This window comes from Cynara cardunculus, assembly GCF_001531365.2.
Source record: "Cynara cardunculus var. scolymus isolate 2C chromosome LG 5, CcrdV1, whole genome shotgun sequence".
Classification (NCBI taxonomy): domain Eukaryota; kingdom Viridiplantae; phylum Streptophyta; class Magnoliopsida; order Asterales; family Asteraceae; genus Cynara; species Cynara cardunculus.
In genome coordinates this window covers 14583061-14600546 of record NC_037532.1, presented here as the reverse complement: position 1 = coordinate 14600546, position 17486 = coordinate 14583061, and positions in this window count along the sequence as shown.

Here is a 17486-nt window from a genome sequence, read left to right as displayed (position 1 = left end):
TGGTATTTTTTTTTCAAAGGACATGGAATAATTCAAGTATTTTGGTATTTTGGATTCAAGTATTTATGATGTGTTTTATGGAAATCTATGGTATTTATTTAAACCTTGTTTTGTAAGTTTTAACTTGGTACTTTTGCACATAGATTGTATCTTCTTGGTTTGTGCCCCCTACTACTCCTTATTAGATCCGCCAACGTGTGTGCTATGTACATAGTAGAAATTGTGGAAAGAAGATAACAAAGAGAGTAGAATAATGGTTCTTTATTTGATATATTTCATATTGATCATTTATAAAATGCACCAAGACCACAATATATACAAACTAGTGAAAGTCCCTATTGGTTAATACAATTACCCAATGGGGTATATAATATTCCCTTTTGGACCACATAGTACAACTTCTTTTGCATGTTTCCTTAATTGCATTACCAAGACTATTATGGTTGTTTGTAGAGGTAGTATGGTTGTTGATTTGACTAATGAGGTGTTGTCTTTTATTGTGGTAATGTTACTACAGACAACTTGGTCTTTAGTTAGTTGAAGGAATTGAGATCATTATGCAAGCTGATCCATGAATTCACTAAGACCTCAAAAAAGCTAATGTGAACTCATTGACAATTGCTAAAAAAACAAATCACCAAAAGAAGTTAAATACTGCGTAAATGGAACTAAAATCGTCCATTACAGGATCAAGAAAAGACACTAATCTGTATTATCCTATTCCTTGTCTTTTTCTTTTTCTACATTTATTCGTTCGATGAATCGAGCTCCACATATATCGAACAAGAATTTCTATTCTTTAGTACCATTAACCCAACTAGTTAGCTACTACTCTATATATATCCTATTAGATTCAACCATCTTATATTCAGAAATGGAGATCACTTTGCTAATCATCATTAGTTTGAGTTTATTCTTAATCCCAGTTGCTAAATCTCAAAGAGGATTGAAATCAGGCTTTTACTCTTCTACATGTCCCAAAGCTGAAGTGTAACATACATGTTACCAAAGCACACTTACCGCATAATTCTTAAGTTCAATAGTTAAATCTCAACAAAATACGGGATACATGTATATACCATCAAAAGATAAGTTTTGTACCAACATTTACGTCTAAAATACCGAAGAGTGTTCATCGATAAAACATCAACCCAGAAAAGTGACAACTATACAAGTACTACCCAAAAGTATAAACTACCATATACCAAAAGATGACGATCCTTGCTTCTGACGTGAACAATCAAAGGTCAAACAACTTTCTTTTTACCCTTATCTTCTTTTCCTGAAATGTTTACCACTAAAAGGATAAGCTAACAAAGCTTAGTGAGTTTAAATGGATGTCATGTGTATCATGTCTCACATACGTTCACATACAAGGGAAGTCAATGAGTACAAGAGTCAATTATCATCAAAGGCATGTGTTATCAAAGCATAGGTTCTCAAGGAAACAACAAAGGCAATAAACTTTCAACGAGTACTCGATCACATGAACTTATCTCACAAACATATCAGATACTCATAATCATGCTATGCATAGCTAGTACATTAACCAACAATTTATGTACAAATCAACCAACAAACATTAGGTTTGACTGACCAATCCGTGTTCCTCCACTCCCGGATGGTGTACAAACCCTCTACTCATCTTCCTGCAATAACCATCCTCCATCCCCGAACAGATGAGTAGAGACAACCCCTTCCGGTTGTCTTACCCGGATTCAAAGGTGCCCGACAATCGGCCCCCAACACAAGAACAAAGCAACAAAAAGAACCCATTACAAAGAGTTATCATGGTATAACAAGTAGCAAGACCATAAGGATAACACATATACACATATAGCACATAATAGACACATATCCAAGTAAACTCACATTACAATTTGGTTGTATTAAACCGAATGCCAAACCGAGTGGTCGAATCCCAATTCCAATTCAAAGGTTGAAAACCACTTCCAAGACTTCCATACAATATTAAACAATCCCTGGAAGTCATATTCAATGTCTCATTAGTGATGCACATCAAGAACTCACACAATTCTCAATTTAATTAAGGCACTCTACTTTGAATTCCATTCTAAACACTCAACTTGCATACCTATTTTGACTCTTTAAAACTCAAAATCACCATTTAATCTCTAAAGATAAGTTGTAGCCCTTTCTCTTACCTTTTCAGGGCCTATATATACATAATTTTAGAAATTTTATACGAATTTATATGATTTTTCAAAGACAGAGCTATAACCATGTTGACATATGCTCAAAACATCCATTTTTCATTCAAAAACATAACCAATACTAGCCCAATCAATTCCAAATTCATATATTCACTTATTTTTACCATATTACATAATAAATCAATCATAAACCATGATTATAACATCAATTTCCTACCAATTTCTTCATATTTCATTTTGACTCCTAAAAGTCAACACATATTCTTGAGTTAACATTATACATTTCAAGAAATCTTACAATTCATCCATGGATTTCACATACTAACAGATAATAACACCTAATCTTAACATAATTTCATTACTAAATCATCACATGCATGGACTAAAAACTAATCAATTTATGTACAAAACAAAAACAAGACTATGAGGTGAGTTTTACCTTTGATTTCTCTACAAATCCTTCAAATATCTTGTTAAATTACTTGATTTAGGGTTAGATTAGCTCCAAGTGTGTGTGTTCTCAGCTTAGAACACCAAGAACTGATTTTGGGTGAAATGTGGGTAAAATGGGTCTGTTTTGAGGGTTTTCACGTCTTAAACCCAAGTTGGGCCGGGTTGACCCGATTTGGTACCCAATTTGACTACTAAACACTAAAAATTGCATAACTTTTCACTCGAAACTCTGTTTTCGAAGAGGTTTTCGCCTATGCGTTCATAACGAGATAACCTACAACTTACAATAAAAATATTCTAGAAAATATCTCTCAATAAAAGCAGTTTTACTTATTTGTAACTTAGACGTTATACTTTCCTTAATTCAATTATTTGCTTTATGATCGGAATCGCGTAAAATTTTTACAACACTTCTAATACCTCCCAAACGATTCTAAGCTTAGTTCCAAACCTTCAAATTCTATAAAAGTATTTCGTTCGACCCCAATGTTCAAAACCATATCGGAAAAAAATGATATTTTCAACTCATACTTAGCCAAAACGCAACGTACTTTGACTTCTTAACATATAACCACTCCAAAATCTTACTCAAACATATTTAAGGGTATTCCAACTTTTAGATCACATTTAAGCATAAAGTTAAGGCATATCAGAAAGATGGATGTTACTTGAAGCTATCGTGAGGTCTACTGTTGAAACCCATATCCACTCCCCACCCCCGCCCCCATCCTTGATGTGAAATGCATTCATAATGCCATAAACTTTAAAAGACAATTCTTTTTCTGACTAGACCACCCCATGTGCTCCAAATGCAATTTTTCTTCAACACCAATATTTCACACCAACCAACCTCAATGGACCATAACTCATGGAAGCCGTAAGCGACCAACATTCTTACATTTTCATTTGCATTATATCATATACTATATATACTGATGATAAAAAGTGTGAATAATTAGGCTGATGTTGATAAGAATGGAACAATAGACTACATAGAGTTTTTGACTGCTACAATGCATCAACGCAAATTGGATATGGAAGAGAATATGTACAAAGCCTTCCAGTTCTTCAACAAGGATAACAGTGGGTTTATCACTAGAGGTGAGCTCAAACATTCTATGACTTAATACGGGATGGGAGACGAAGCAACCACTGATAAAGTCCTTGATGATGTAGATACAGATAAGGTTAGCAATTCAAAATCTTATGTTATTAATAACACCAAAACATTTATTCCATATATATATATATATATCATAGGAATGTATTTTGGTGGATGGCATGCAGGACAGGAATAAGGGAATAGTTGAAACAACCAAAACACAAGGACTTGGTTTGTAGTGTCAATTGATGATAACAAGTAAACTCCTATGGATTTTGGGGACCATTAGAACATATTCAAGACAAGACAAGTAGAGGCAATTGTGGCTGATGATCATGAAGATAAGTTTATGCATCCAAAACTAATTAATGAAATCAACCCATTTGCAGTAACCGAGAAGAAAAACGAATACCTGGAGTCGGCTGGTCGTTTGAAGCTTCAAGAAGATCCCCTTTCCTTTTCTTTGCAGATTTATGAAATCAAGAAAAGGAAGAAGAAATCACAAAATTGATTACCAAATATGGGATGTTAGAAATCAAGAAAAAGAAGAAGAAATCGAAAAGAAATAGACGATAAACAACAAATCGAAGAGAAAACAAAACCAGTGATACCTGAAGCAAGCTCGCACCTGTTGTATGAAGAAGACGCACCGATTTAGGGTTTTAGATGGAGAGGGTAGATAAGGAATACATCCCTCTTACCACGGTAAGATTCATTTTTTTGCTGACCCCGGTGAGAGGATGGTCAGAGGTAGGAAATATGATTGTTGATTTTGTTTACCTCTTACGCAGGTAAACGTCTCTTAACGGATAAGAGGTGGTAAGAGATTAGTAAACGTCTCATTTGATTAAGCCCTAAGTAAATGAGAACTCAGTAATTTGTGATAACCTTGAGATCTAAAGGTAAGATTTTTACTTTAGAAGTCTTATAACTATATATATTGATCAAAGAGCATAATGCCTTCAGCGAAATCGAAGACTAGCTGAAGTGAGATCAAGATCGTCATCAAAGCAGATTGGTTTGTCATCTAGTTGAAAGAAAGGTAAAATGTCAACTAGTAGTCTGAAAAATACTACTACTAACAAGACGAATCTTGAAGTACAAACTTGGCCAGCAAGTTTGGCTCTCCAACTCACTTGATTCCTAATCTTAGTATGAGAACATGTATATCATGTCAGCCTAAGAAAGTACAAAGATACCATGTGAGTGGTACTTTGTTTGCTTTACTGTTCCCTCGGCATACTAAAAGGATGAAGTTCAAAATGTGCCTACATCAAACTCAAAGGTTGAAAGGAAGAGTACTAGGATACATGGATCAACCAACAAGAAGAATACACACATAAAAATTGGATAGATAGCATTAAATGCAATGATGGTTATAAGTCCACCACTGGCATTCATTGCAATTCACCCGTTTTGAAAAAATAATCCTTGAGAGTGTTGTAGGTCCCAAATGGATCTATAATAGTTTTAGAGGTAACAATTTGTAAGGGAATAATTACAAACACAACAATGTTCACTTTTTAAATTCGTTTATTGATAAAAGAAGATCAATATGGAATTTACAGATTGTTACAGAAGAAGATAAGGTTAAGACCTAATTTAAACAAGTTCATAAACACATAGATTGCACAGAAGATAGAATAAGAGAGAAGAAAGTTTGAATGAGGAGAAGGTGCTTGCTAAGAAGAGTCTTCTTAGCTATTCATACCAATTGCATTTAATACAAGTCAGAAGGTATGAGCCACGTGAAAAACTTCTAGTGTAGAGCTTGTCCTTTGTCTTCATATATGTAGGCTTTTGGCCGCATATGAACAATTGACTTTCACAAAGTTGGTAAGCACGTTTGGAGACAATAAAATAACTTTGTATGTGTATTTTTTTTTGTAAGGTATAGGGTTGTCCTTGCTGTGCAAGAGGATAAGATAAACCAATCTTGTAGAGCAAGATTATTTGATTGCTGACACTGAATCAACTGTAGAGTTTTTTCAGTATTCACTGAATCTTGGTTAGGTCTCACACTTCGATTTAGACACTTTTGTTATCACTGAATCCACTCCAGATCATGAAATTTTGTCTCTATATCTTCAGCTACTTCTTCGACATCGCTGAAGGTTCTTTTGGTGTAAGTTTTGTCTTTAAGCAATACTTGTTCTCTGAGGAGTTTACAACATGTTCAGCAATCACTAAACAGACTCAGAAGTGATTAATAGAAAATAGAACAAGCAAATTCCACTAAGCGTGGAGGGTCATCATCAAATCACTGAGAGAGTTTGGATCAACAAGTGTTTCTGAAGTAAATTTGGCATTATCCTCCAAAGAACATCCTTTGTTCGTCGTATCTAAAAGAGAACCCTTCCCCATTTTTCTCTTTCAGCTAGCAAATTTATCATAGTCAGATTGTTTAGAATAATAGATCTTACCTTCCTAACTTCCGTAATAAATCTGTAATTCTTTGTTTTTATATAAGTTATAGAGCAAAAAATGAAAAAGTGAAAATTTGTTGTGATTGTATTCAACCCATCCTTCTAAAAACATATTTTTTTGTAAGTCATCTCCTTACAAGACCAACAAGTGGTATCAAAGCGGTTTATTTAAACTCATATACAAGATCCCATATGACTTCCACAATCAATGATAATGACTCTCTATTCAAACTTTCTTATCCTCAAAAAGTTATGCTCTTTTCTTAGGAGCTTTGGTTGTCTCTATATCTTGTAGATGGTTTTCACTCCTAGATTAAAGGAATTGTATTATGTTCTACTTGTTCTAAAACTGGTAGTGAAAGTACGAAAATTTCTGATTCTTTAACTTTCCTCCTATTTTCACATATAGACATGAATCTTGAAAAAAATTCTCTATGTCTTCCTTTAATAATGTTATACCCAATTTTCTTGTTGACAAAGTCCGAAAGATTGGGTTTTCTAACAAAATACATTATTTTTAAATTCTCTTTTCTTATTTTAAAAACAATTTTCTCTCTCTTCTTCTTAAATCTTTTAAGAAAAAACTATTCAAAAACATATGTTTTATGGCTTGTCTTTCTGAACTTTGTCTATCTGGACAAAAACTGTTCTAAAATCTCTTCTTCAACTTCCTCAAAGAATCACTCTCAGCTACATCTCTTCTTTCTATTAGCATTCTAAAAAAAATACCTTCTTCACCTAGATCCTCAATATCATATTATATATCTCTTATTCTGAAAGACCCATGATCTATGGGTAGTTTATCACTAATATTTCTAAAATTGCAAGGACCAGGTCATACAAAAAACCTGGTACTTAGACAGTGGATGTTCAAGGCACATGACTGGTTATATTTCTTTGCTCAAGGACTTTGTGTCAGTAAATGGTCCTTCTATTACTTTTGGTGATAATTCAACAAGGTCAACTATGGGTTATTATATTTTAACTAATGGATCAGTAACCTTTGACAAAGTTGCTTATGTAGAAGGACTCAAACATAATCTTTTAAGCATTAATCAACTTTATGATAAAGGTTTTATGTAAAATTTCTTGAAGAAAAATATTCTATTCCCTCACCTGAGAACATTGAAATTCTTTTTGGTTTTTGCAAAAATAATGTCTATGTAATAGACATGATTAGTGCTCACTTGTTTTCATATCAAAATGTTTGTTTCTTTTCTAAAACCTCTTCTGAACGAAAGTGGTTATAGCACAAGTGTCTCTCTCACTTAAATTTTAAAACCATAAACTTATTATCACAAAAAGGTCTTGTAAAAGGACTACCTTCCTTATTTTTCTCCAAAGAAAAATAGTGTGGTCTCTGTAAAAAGGGGAAACACTCAAAAATAAGTTTCAAATCCAAAATTTGCTTCTTGATTTCTACTCCACTTCTTCTTCTTCACAAGGCCTTGTGCGGACCAGTAAATGTTCTCAGTCTCGATGGAAAAAAATATACCCTAGTCCTTATTGATGGATTTTCAAGGTATACATTGGTCATTCTTCTACTTTCTAAAAGTAATGCAATAAGTAAATCATCTTATTCATAAAAAGAATTGAAGTTCTAAACAATACCTCAGTTGGAGCTTTAAGAAGTGATAATGAAACTGAATTCAAAAACTTTATTTTAGATGATTTTTGTTCAAACAAGGGTATTTCTTACTAATTCTCCACAGCTAGAACCACCTAACAAAATGTTGTTGTCGAAGATGTAAACACGACATGTTTCAATCAAAATCGATCTACCATTTTGAGAGGTCATCAGAATGATCCCTATGAACTATTTCATGAAAGAAAACCAAAAATTGGTTTATCCCATACCTTCGAATGTGTGTGCTATGTGCTAAATGATAGGGATAATCTTGAAAATTTTGATATGAAATCCGATGAGAGAATCTGTAACAGCTGCAATTTTTAGAACTTTTACTTATAATAATTTCCTCATCTAAGGGTATTTAAGTTATTAATCGATGAGGGTTTTTATATAGAACCCATGTTGGAAAGTTTGGGTTTCGAACCAGCCTCAAAAAATGCGAAAAACGATGGAAAACACACAAAAAAGGGGCTAACGCGACCTATCGTGTGACTTAGGTCGTCGGCCAACTCGCGTGGCCCACTGTTTCACTAGGACGTGTTCTCGGGTGACTTGCCATGCGACATAAACCGTGGGCAAGGTTGCGTGGGCCTTCTAACCTGCACAAAACCCGACTTTTTCAAGGGTTTTCTTCATTTTACCTTCTCTTCTTTATCTCTCAACAATTTGAGACGATTTTAGTGGTGATGGTTCCGATTTTTGAAGCACTTCAAACTATGATATAAGAGGGTTAAAGTTATTCATGGCTATGGAACTTCTAGTGCTTGAAGGCAAGTCTTAGTATCTATTTGACGTAGGGTTTGTCTATTATATATCCTCAACCATCATTTTGTTGGTGGTATATTTGTTGAGTTTGGGTGTACATGAAGTGTTCTTGAGATTTTGGCATCATAGATCTAGAAGTTTTTCTTGTGAATCTAAGGTCTTAATCCTCTGGAAGCTAGAGATCAGGTTTCATAATCTAGGTTTAACCTAATGTGAGTTCAAGTTGCTTTGTGAAAACTTTGTAGATGCCAAAAATGTCTATTTTGGAGTCTTAAGATGTTTTATTAATATTTATCAAATGTGTTGATTATCTGATGAGATTTACATCTTTGGTACATTTGATTTTATAAATATTAACACACATATATATATATATATATATATATTAGGGGTTTTTGGATATATGTTAATAAATCATAAAGTTTGAGGATTTTGATGATTTATTCATCATAAGGATTATTTGATAACAATGCATTTTGGTATATTGTTTGTATGTATAATTCAAATAAGATGCATGATTTAGTTTATTTGAACTTTGTGGTATTTGGGGTCATAATATTTATTAAACTCTTTAAATACATTTTTGAGTTTATGATAAATCATTTTGTATTAGTGCAATAAGTGGAAAAGCTTAATGACTTGAATCTAGTGTAAATACTCATGTTGGGATTTAGCCTAACCTTTGAACATAAAGGTATTCACCTCTTTTGGGCGTAAGCTATATAAACTTTGGGTAATTTATATTTTATTGGTTTATAACGACTTTGTTTGGAGCAAAATAGTCCTAAATATTATAAAGTTTTATAAAAATCATTTACTTGTTTTGTATTTGGGCTAAGGGACATGGGCTTTCATTGTAAATGGCACCTATAAATAGATGACATGGGCTAGAATATGTTAGTTGTTCATTTTTCTACATTCTAATGAGAGTCAATTAGTGTGTTGAGAGAGTTTGTATTTTCATGACTTCAATAATAAGAATGGCCGATTCATCATGATCTTCATCTACAGTTTCTCTCAATCACACTTTAATTTTTGATTTGCTGTGGATCTGGGATTCGCAATTGGTATCAGAGAAGAATCAATTCATCCTAATCGATACGATCATACTATCTGCAGCAGATTCAAGCATTTTTTGTTTTTGATTAATGGAACAGTACTCCATGAACTGCTTCCATGTTCGATTGTTTGGACTTAAATTGATCGATTCACCATGTTTTTGTTATGATTTAATCAAATTCCTTTTCAAGGATTTGAATATTGGTGATTTCGAACCTATAATAATCGTCAACTTTGGGTTTTATATGAAGATTTTTGAAAATTTGATGATTTGGTCGAACTGTATGCTTTGATATTTTCAGATCCTTCCTCATCACTAATTGAATATGTTCATTGAGCGATTTAAAGATGATCATCGCCCAATGAAGACACAAGACTTATTTGAGCGATTTCCAGGTGTATATCGGCCAAAAAGAATTATTGGTAACTAGGTCTTGATTAAACTATTTGAGCGATAATTTTTGGACTTCGATAAAATTTGTGCATGTATTGAGCGATAATTTTTGGACTTGGATAAAATTTGTGCATGTATTGAGCAATAACCCATGTCATCGCCCAAAGGGTTCCTGATAATCATGCTTATCGTCCAAATCTCGAGCCTTCGTGATCTAATTCGCTCAATGTGCTGAGCGATAAAGATGTTCATCGCCCAACATAATAGGATATATTATTGTCAACCTTTGAAGTTTATATCGTTCATATATCAAGGTTATCCATTTGCCCGATATCCTTGGTGGACAATAACCTCTACATGAATTGGTTGGTGAGCAATAACCACAAATCAACAGTTTGCCTAGTTACTTAAACTTTTTGAGCTTCGACATGTTGCTTGGTGTACACTCAATCCGCCCAAGTCTATGCGAGTTCATTTCCTTATTGAGCGTTAATATTTGGAAGTTTGTATATATTTCCCAAGGCGTGGGCGATATATAGAAGTTCATGGGAATCCGCCTAAGGCATGAGAGATTTAGTATGCTCAATTTGTTCATCACTTATCTCATGAGTACCTCTTCATTAACTCTCATTGTGTTTATTATGTATGCTTATTGGATTCTTTGCCAAGATCACCATTGCTTAATGATATAAGGTGATGTTTTCATCAAAAGTATCCTTAAGAGTTTCAACAACATTTTTGTCAACATTGACTTTTCTTAATTAAAGTTTGACTTTTTGGAGCAGAAAGTTTAAAGCCTGATTTGAAAGGATTTCAGAACTGTTTAACTGGATTTATGTATTTGATTGGATTGGTCAGAGTATTGAGTATATGCAATCATTATTCTGGAGTTTTCCACAAGAGGCCAGACCGTGAGTGCTTTCAATCATTTTGTTTGACTTAATCAATCAGAGGTTTTGAAGGCTAACAGTCATTGTTCTGGAGATTCTAGAGTTATCAAATCTTTGAGTGTTCTCAGTCATTCTTCTAACTTGATAAATTAGAGGTTTAAAAGTCTACGATCATTATTATGAAGTTATGGTTGTGATCTAGAGTTCTGAGTACTAATAATCACTCTTCTGTCTAGGAATTTTAAATTAGATTTTGGTTGTTCAGTCAGCTGAAAGTTTGAAGGAAATCGGCTTATATTTTTTTGGTTGACTTACTGTCTTGAAGCTACGTTTATAATGTTGATTCTTCTCTCCGGATCTCATTGTTCAAAGGTGTTTGCTTTGGTGATTCAAGATGATATTGTTACCCCATTTTATGAGCTTATCGGTTCAAGTTCTTAAGTTTCATGTCTATTCAACTCGTAGTTCAAAGAAAGATCATTTGTTATAAGACTGTTTACACTAAAATGTCATAGAACTCGCACATTATCTATCCACATAGTTGGATGAATTAGTTGCTTGTGGGTCAACAATAATTTTGAGGTTCAAGGACTTTGTTGAGTTGTCTGTAGTTATAGTTGTACTTTATGCAATCAGTGGTGTTGAGTTCACATTGGATCTTATTTCAAAGATGAAAAATGAAGAATAAGAGCTTTATTCAGGGGGGAGCTTGAAGATTTAAACAATGTTGGGCACACCAATTTTTTTTTAAAGAAAGCAGGGGGGGGGGGGGAAGACCTGAAGGCTTCAGAGATACTTACTTTATAAAACTTTGGGGGAGATTGTTAGGACCAAAATAGTCCTAAATATTAGAAAGTTTTATAAAGTCATTTACTTGTTTTGTATTGTAATATTGTTTGTATTTGGGCTAAGGGCATTGGGCTTTCATTGTAAATGTCACCTATAAATAGGTGACATGGGCTAGAATATGTTAGTTGTTCATTCTTCTACATTCCAATGAGAGTCGATTAGTGTGTTGAGAGAGTTTGTATTTTCATGTTTTAAATAATAAGAATTGGCTGATTCATCATGATCTTCATCTACAATTTCTCTCAATTACACTTTGATTCTTGATTTGCTGTGGATTTGGGACTCGTAAACTTTTATTGAATAATCAGCTAAATTGTTAAGTTATTGGCTTGGTTTTTAGCTCAGATGAGTCTTAAGGACATTTGTCCAGCTTTAATTGCTTTATGTTGAGCTTGGGACATGATATGCATTTGTTGATTTTTTATTTGAGAATTACATGTTTTGAGTGTGTTGGTTATTCATTTACAGTCATGTAATTTAGACTATAATGCATTGGATTCATAGGCATATGTGTCAGTCATCTTTTGTCAAGAGAGGAGTTTTGATGTTCTCAACTTGGGTCCTTTTGCTTGTGACAAGAGAGAAGTTTTGAGGTTCTTTTTTTTTTTGATATCATTGGTTTAGGACAAAGGAAGAGCTTTGATGTTCTCGCTTTAGAACCTTTGACTTAAGGCAAGTAAGGAGTTTTGATGTTCTCATCTTGTAACTCAGAGACTAACTAAGTAATGAGTTTTGATGTTCTTATCTTATCCCCAATAAGAGTAATCACCAAGGCTTGTATGGTAGGGGTGATTTACTCGTCAATATCTCAATGTGGCTTACTTAATGTTCTGTCACTTGATGGAAACGAGTCTCCCCCGTCACCAATAGGTATTATTTCTGGATAGTGTATTATCCATGTTTCAATATTGTTTTGGGTACGATATGTATCCATATTTTATGGTTTTGGTATCTTGGAACTTATCCATGCCTTATTGTTTTGTGCATTGAACCTTTTCCATGTTCTTTAGATGTCTTGAATAATAGAGTTTTATCCATCTGTTCAGTATTTGGATTTTTAATCCTATTCACGTTTTGGGTGAGTATTGGGTTTTGACTTCATGTTTAAAATGGGTGCTTTGATCACCAAGTTTTCATCATGAAAATTATGGTCTTGAGAAAGATGTTTTTATATTAAATTCATTTTGTTTTGGAATTGTGATTTAAGTAACATCTATTGCCAATTTTACTATTTTATATTAAAGATGAAAACTGTTTGAACTCACTAGGCATTAAAGCCTAACATTTTTTATTTGTCAGCATATGCATCACTCATTTGGGATTAGTACTAGTGATATTGTATTGAATTAAGTGCTAGTTAGCGGCACGAGATGGATCTAGCTAATCAGTAGCTCCATACTTTGGAGATAGCGACAACTAATGGGTTTTTGTAACGCCCGCCCTTAAATATGGTCTTGTGTAAGGTTTTGGAATATTATGTATTGATGTTAAAACTTAGATTGCCTTTGTAGGTAATCAATCGTTGACTTTGGAAAGGGATTTACTTCCTTATTTTATGTATTATTGAAAACTTCAAACTTAGTCGCTCTTTCCAAAATTTTGAGGGTGTTACAGAATCTTCGGTGAATATTATGTTGTCTCAAAAGCCTACATGATATAAAACAGAAGGAGACAATGTATTGATGAATCTATACATGTTAACTTTGATGAAAATAGTTCTTCACCATGCACCTCACAGATTCCTACTATGAAGATAAACTCAATGAATCTCTTCATGTCTGATAAAATCCATTCAACATTTCTCTTCTAACTTTCTTTAGGTATTATCCTCTAAATCTCCACCTCCTTCTGTACCTGCCAACACCAGATCTGAAGACCATAATCTTGTCACTCATGTGTATGATACTCAACATGCTGAACCAACATTCGAAATATTCCTAACTCTTCTCACTTACCTCAGCTATAATACCAAGCTCCTATCCTTCTATCTCTCTTCCTCTTGCCATCAAATGGACAAAAAGCCACCCCATTGATCCAATCATAGGAGATCATTATACAGGAGTCAAAACCAGAAGAGCTGCAAAAATGTGTTTGTATGTTAATTATCTATCTATTTATGAACCTAAGAGAATTGAAGAATCCATCAAAGATCCAAGCTGGGTAAGTGTCATGCAAGAAGAACTCGTTCAATTTGAGAGAAACAATGTAGGGGAACTTATTCCATCTCTTTTCCACAAAACCATCATTAGTACAAAGTGGACCTTGAGAAACAAAATGGATGAAGATGACATTGTTATCAGAAATAAAGCGAGATTCATTGCTCAAGGCTACTGTCACGAAGAACAGATAGATTATGATGAAACCTTCACTCATGTTGCTATACTAGAAGCTATTAGAATCTTTTTAGCGTATGTTGCTTACAAAAACTCCAAAGTTTTTCAGATGGATGTCAAGAGTGCCTTACTGAATGGAAATTTATCAGAAGAGGTTTGCGTGAAACAACCTCCATGATTTGAAGATCCAATCCAATCCAATCCAGATCATGTTTACAAACTCAACAAAGCACTCTACGATCTTAAAAAGCACCTCGAGCATGGTATGATACTCTATCAACTTTCCTTCTTGATAATGAATTTTAGTCGTGGTAAGATTGACAATACTGTATTTTCTCAAAAATATTGATAGTAATGTCATTCTGGTTCAAATATATGTAGATGATATAATTTTTGTTGCGATTGATGTTTCTCTTTGTTAAAATTTTACAAACCTAATGAAAAACAAATATGAAATGAGCATGATGGGGTGAACTCACTTTCTTTCTTGTATTACAAGTCAAACAATCAAATAATGTGATTTTTATTAGTCAAAGTAAATATGTCAAGGATTTGATAAAGAGGTTTAAATTTGAACAATTCTTACCCATAAAAAACTCCAATGGCTCATCCATTAAAGTTACATTCTGATTTCAATGGAAATCAATATATGTAACCAAATATAGAGGAATGATTGGCTCTCTTTTATATTTAACTGTTAATCACCCATTCTACATGTCTTTGTGCAAGATTGGCTTATCCAAAAGAGTCACACTTTGTTGTCATAAAAAAGATTTTTAGGTATCTGAAAGGCACTCCCCACGTAGGTCTTTGGTATCCTAAAGACACAGGTTTTGATCTGACTAGGTACTCAGATTCTAACTATGCAGGTTGCTAAATAGACATAAAAAGCACTATAGGTAGTTGCCAACTCTGGGAAATAAACTTGTAAGCTGGTCAAGCAAGAAACAGAACTCAGTTTCAACTTCTGTCGTTGAGCTGAATACGTTGTTGTTGGAAGTTGTACAGATTTGATGGATGAAAAATCAACTAGCTGATTATGACATAAACTTTTATGCTATACCCATTCTATGTGATAATTCCAGTACCATTGCCATAGCCACAATCTTGTGCTATATTCAAGAACCAAGAATATTAACATAAGATATCATTTTGTCAAAGACCACATATCCAAAGAAAATGTGGAACTACACTTTATTCGTATAAATAATCAATTAGTTGTATTTACTAAACCTTTAGTCGAATCAAGGTCCAAGTATCTTGTAAGTGAATTGGAAATGTTAAATGTAGAAAATTAAAATAATAAAGATGTCATCAAACTTTTCTTTTTGATACGCTTTATCATTTTCCATTTTAGAAATTTCTTTTCATTATCCTATTGAATACAAGTGAATAATATCTTATTCCAATATCCGATCAAGACCTCTCTGATACCTTCATAATCAGATCAAGGAAATGTAAGTTTTCTATTATACATCCAAAAGGTTTCAACTCTTCTATCAATCTAACGGATTCTTGTTCATCGGATATTTTGATCAAATCCATTCTTCTTCTAATATCCTTTTCAAAATCATCAAATACTTTCATCCGAATTCTTTCAACATTTAGGTTTCTTTTTCAACCTTCTCAATATCAGATATAAAATCAAGTATTATTGGATATCCTTTTCATCTGATATAAAATAGTTATTCTAAACTAGCATATCCGTGCAAAGCAACCCAAAAGATTTGATGATAACCTCAATGTCTCATCGATAATCTTATGTCAGAATTCAAAGAGTCGGCGCTGGTTTCAAAGTTTAAGCATGTCAACTCAACCGCCACCTTCAATTTTTTTCTCAGCATTACCATTTATTACATTAAATCCATCTGAAATCTAAAATATTATTTATTTATTTTCATTTATTTCATCTAGTTCATCCTCTTCTTCTCCATTGTCTCTTCTCAACAATGTCGAACTCATTTAGAGCTTCTTTAACATCTAATGCTGATTTCATCACCTTCTAATGTCAAATAAAAGGAGGAGATCATTTTGAATGTCTATCCAAGATCAATGGAACACCTTCCCATCACCTTCTGATGAATTTCTTGTCCAAAAGCGCAATATGCTTTGAACTCACTGCAACTCCTCAAATAAGCTACATCCTATTAAAAATTTTGGTTCTCTTGTACTTACAATGCGACAACAACAAAAATAATTGTTACTATAATATCACCCTATAAATTATCATTGAATGTGGATGATCTATCTTCTGTCCTTCACGTCCCCTCTTCTTAAAATACGATGTTCGAAACAATTGCTTCTGATAAGGATTTAAAGGATGTTCTTACTGTGATAGAATACCAAAGAGCCATCCCTAAAGCTTCTGCCACTGGGACTTTGCAACAAAAGCACATGAGTGATGTGTGGTGCTACCTCTTCTCTCTATTAACACATTGCTTAAGCTATAAAACCACTAGATTTGATTAACCTCTAAACTACACAAATAGACTGGCTCATTCATTGATATTTCAAAGAAATATCAAGCTTGGGTCATACTTTTTCAATGATCTTGTTCAAAAGACTAGTGGAAAGAAAAAGTATTGAAATCAAATACTTCTGATATTTATTATTCAAAGATAAACAACTACAAGAAAGGAATACAAAACATGTAAAGATCTACCTCTATTAAGAAGATGAAGAATACACTCATTAAGAAACTAATGGTCGCAAGAATAAGAATGAAAGAGAGAGAGAGAGATAAAGAGAGAGAGAGATTTTATTCTGAAAGTGTATGGAAAAAATGAATAGAATGAGCTGAAAAAGGCTTCTAGAACTCTCTCTCTCTCTCTCTCTATATATATATATATATATATATTGACATAAGCCATGTAACATCCAATTTCTAATCTGCCCAAATTATTTGTTTAGTATATTTATTTATTAGGTTTAAGAGAATCTATGATTTAGTGGGAGTTTGGGTTTGGAATTTTAGAATTATACTTCTTAGAAGTATATTAGAGGATTTGGGAAAATTTCACATCAAATAGTTACGTAAAATGGATTTTTTTGGGAGATCTTTTGTCAAACCCCGCTAAAGCGGAAACACGAGATGTAACAGACAAGCGAGTCATAGCAACAGTTTATAAATAACACCATACCAAGTTGTTCAAAAAAAAAGTAGTTCATCGACATAACTAAAATTAAAATTTTACACAACGTTCTCAAAATACTTCAAAATCTTGTCTTAATCGATCCATGCTCAAGTATGCTCCCAAAATCCAAACAACTTTACTTAGAACCTGAAAAGCATGGAATAAAACAAAGTCAACTACAAAGAGTTGGTGAGTTCACGGATTTTCACGTGCATAAAACATTTCAATGCATAAACCAAGTAATAGCAAACTTATGCGAATTCTTTGCACTTAATAA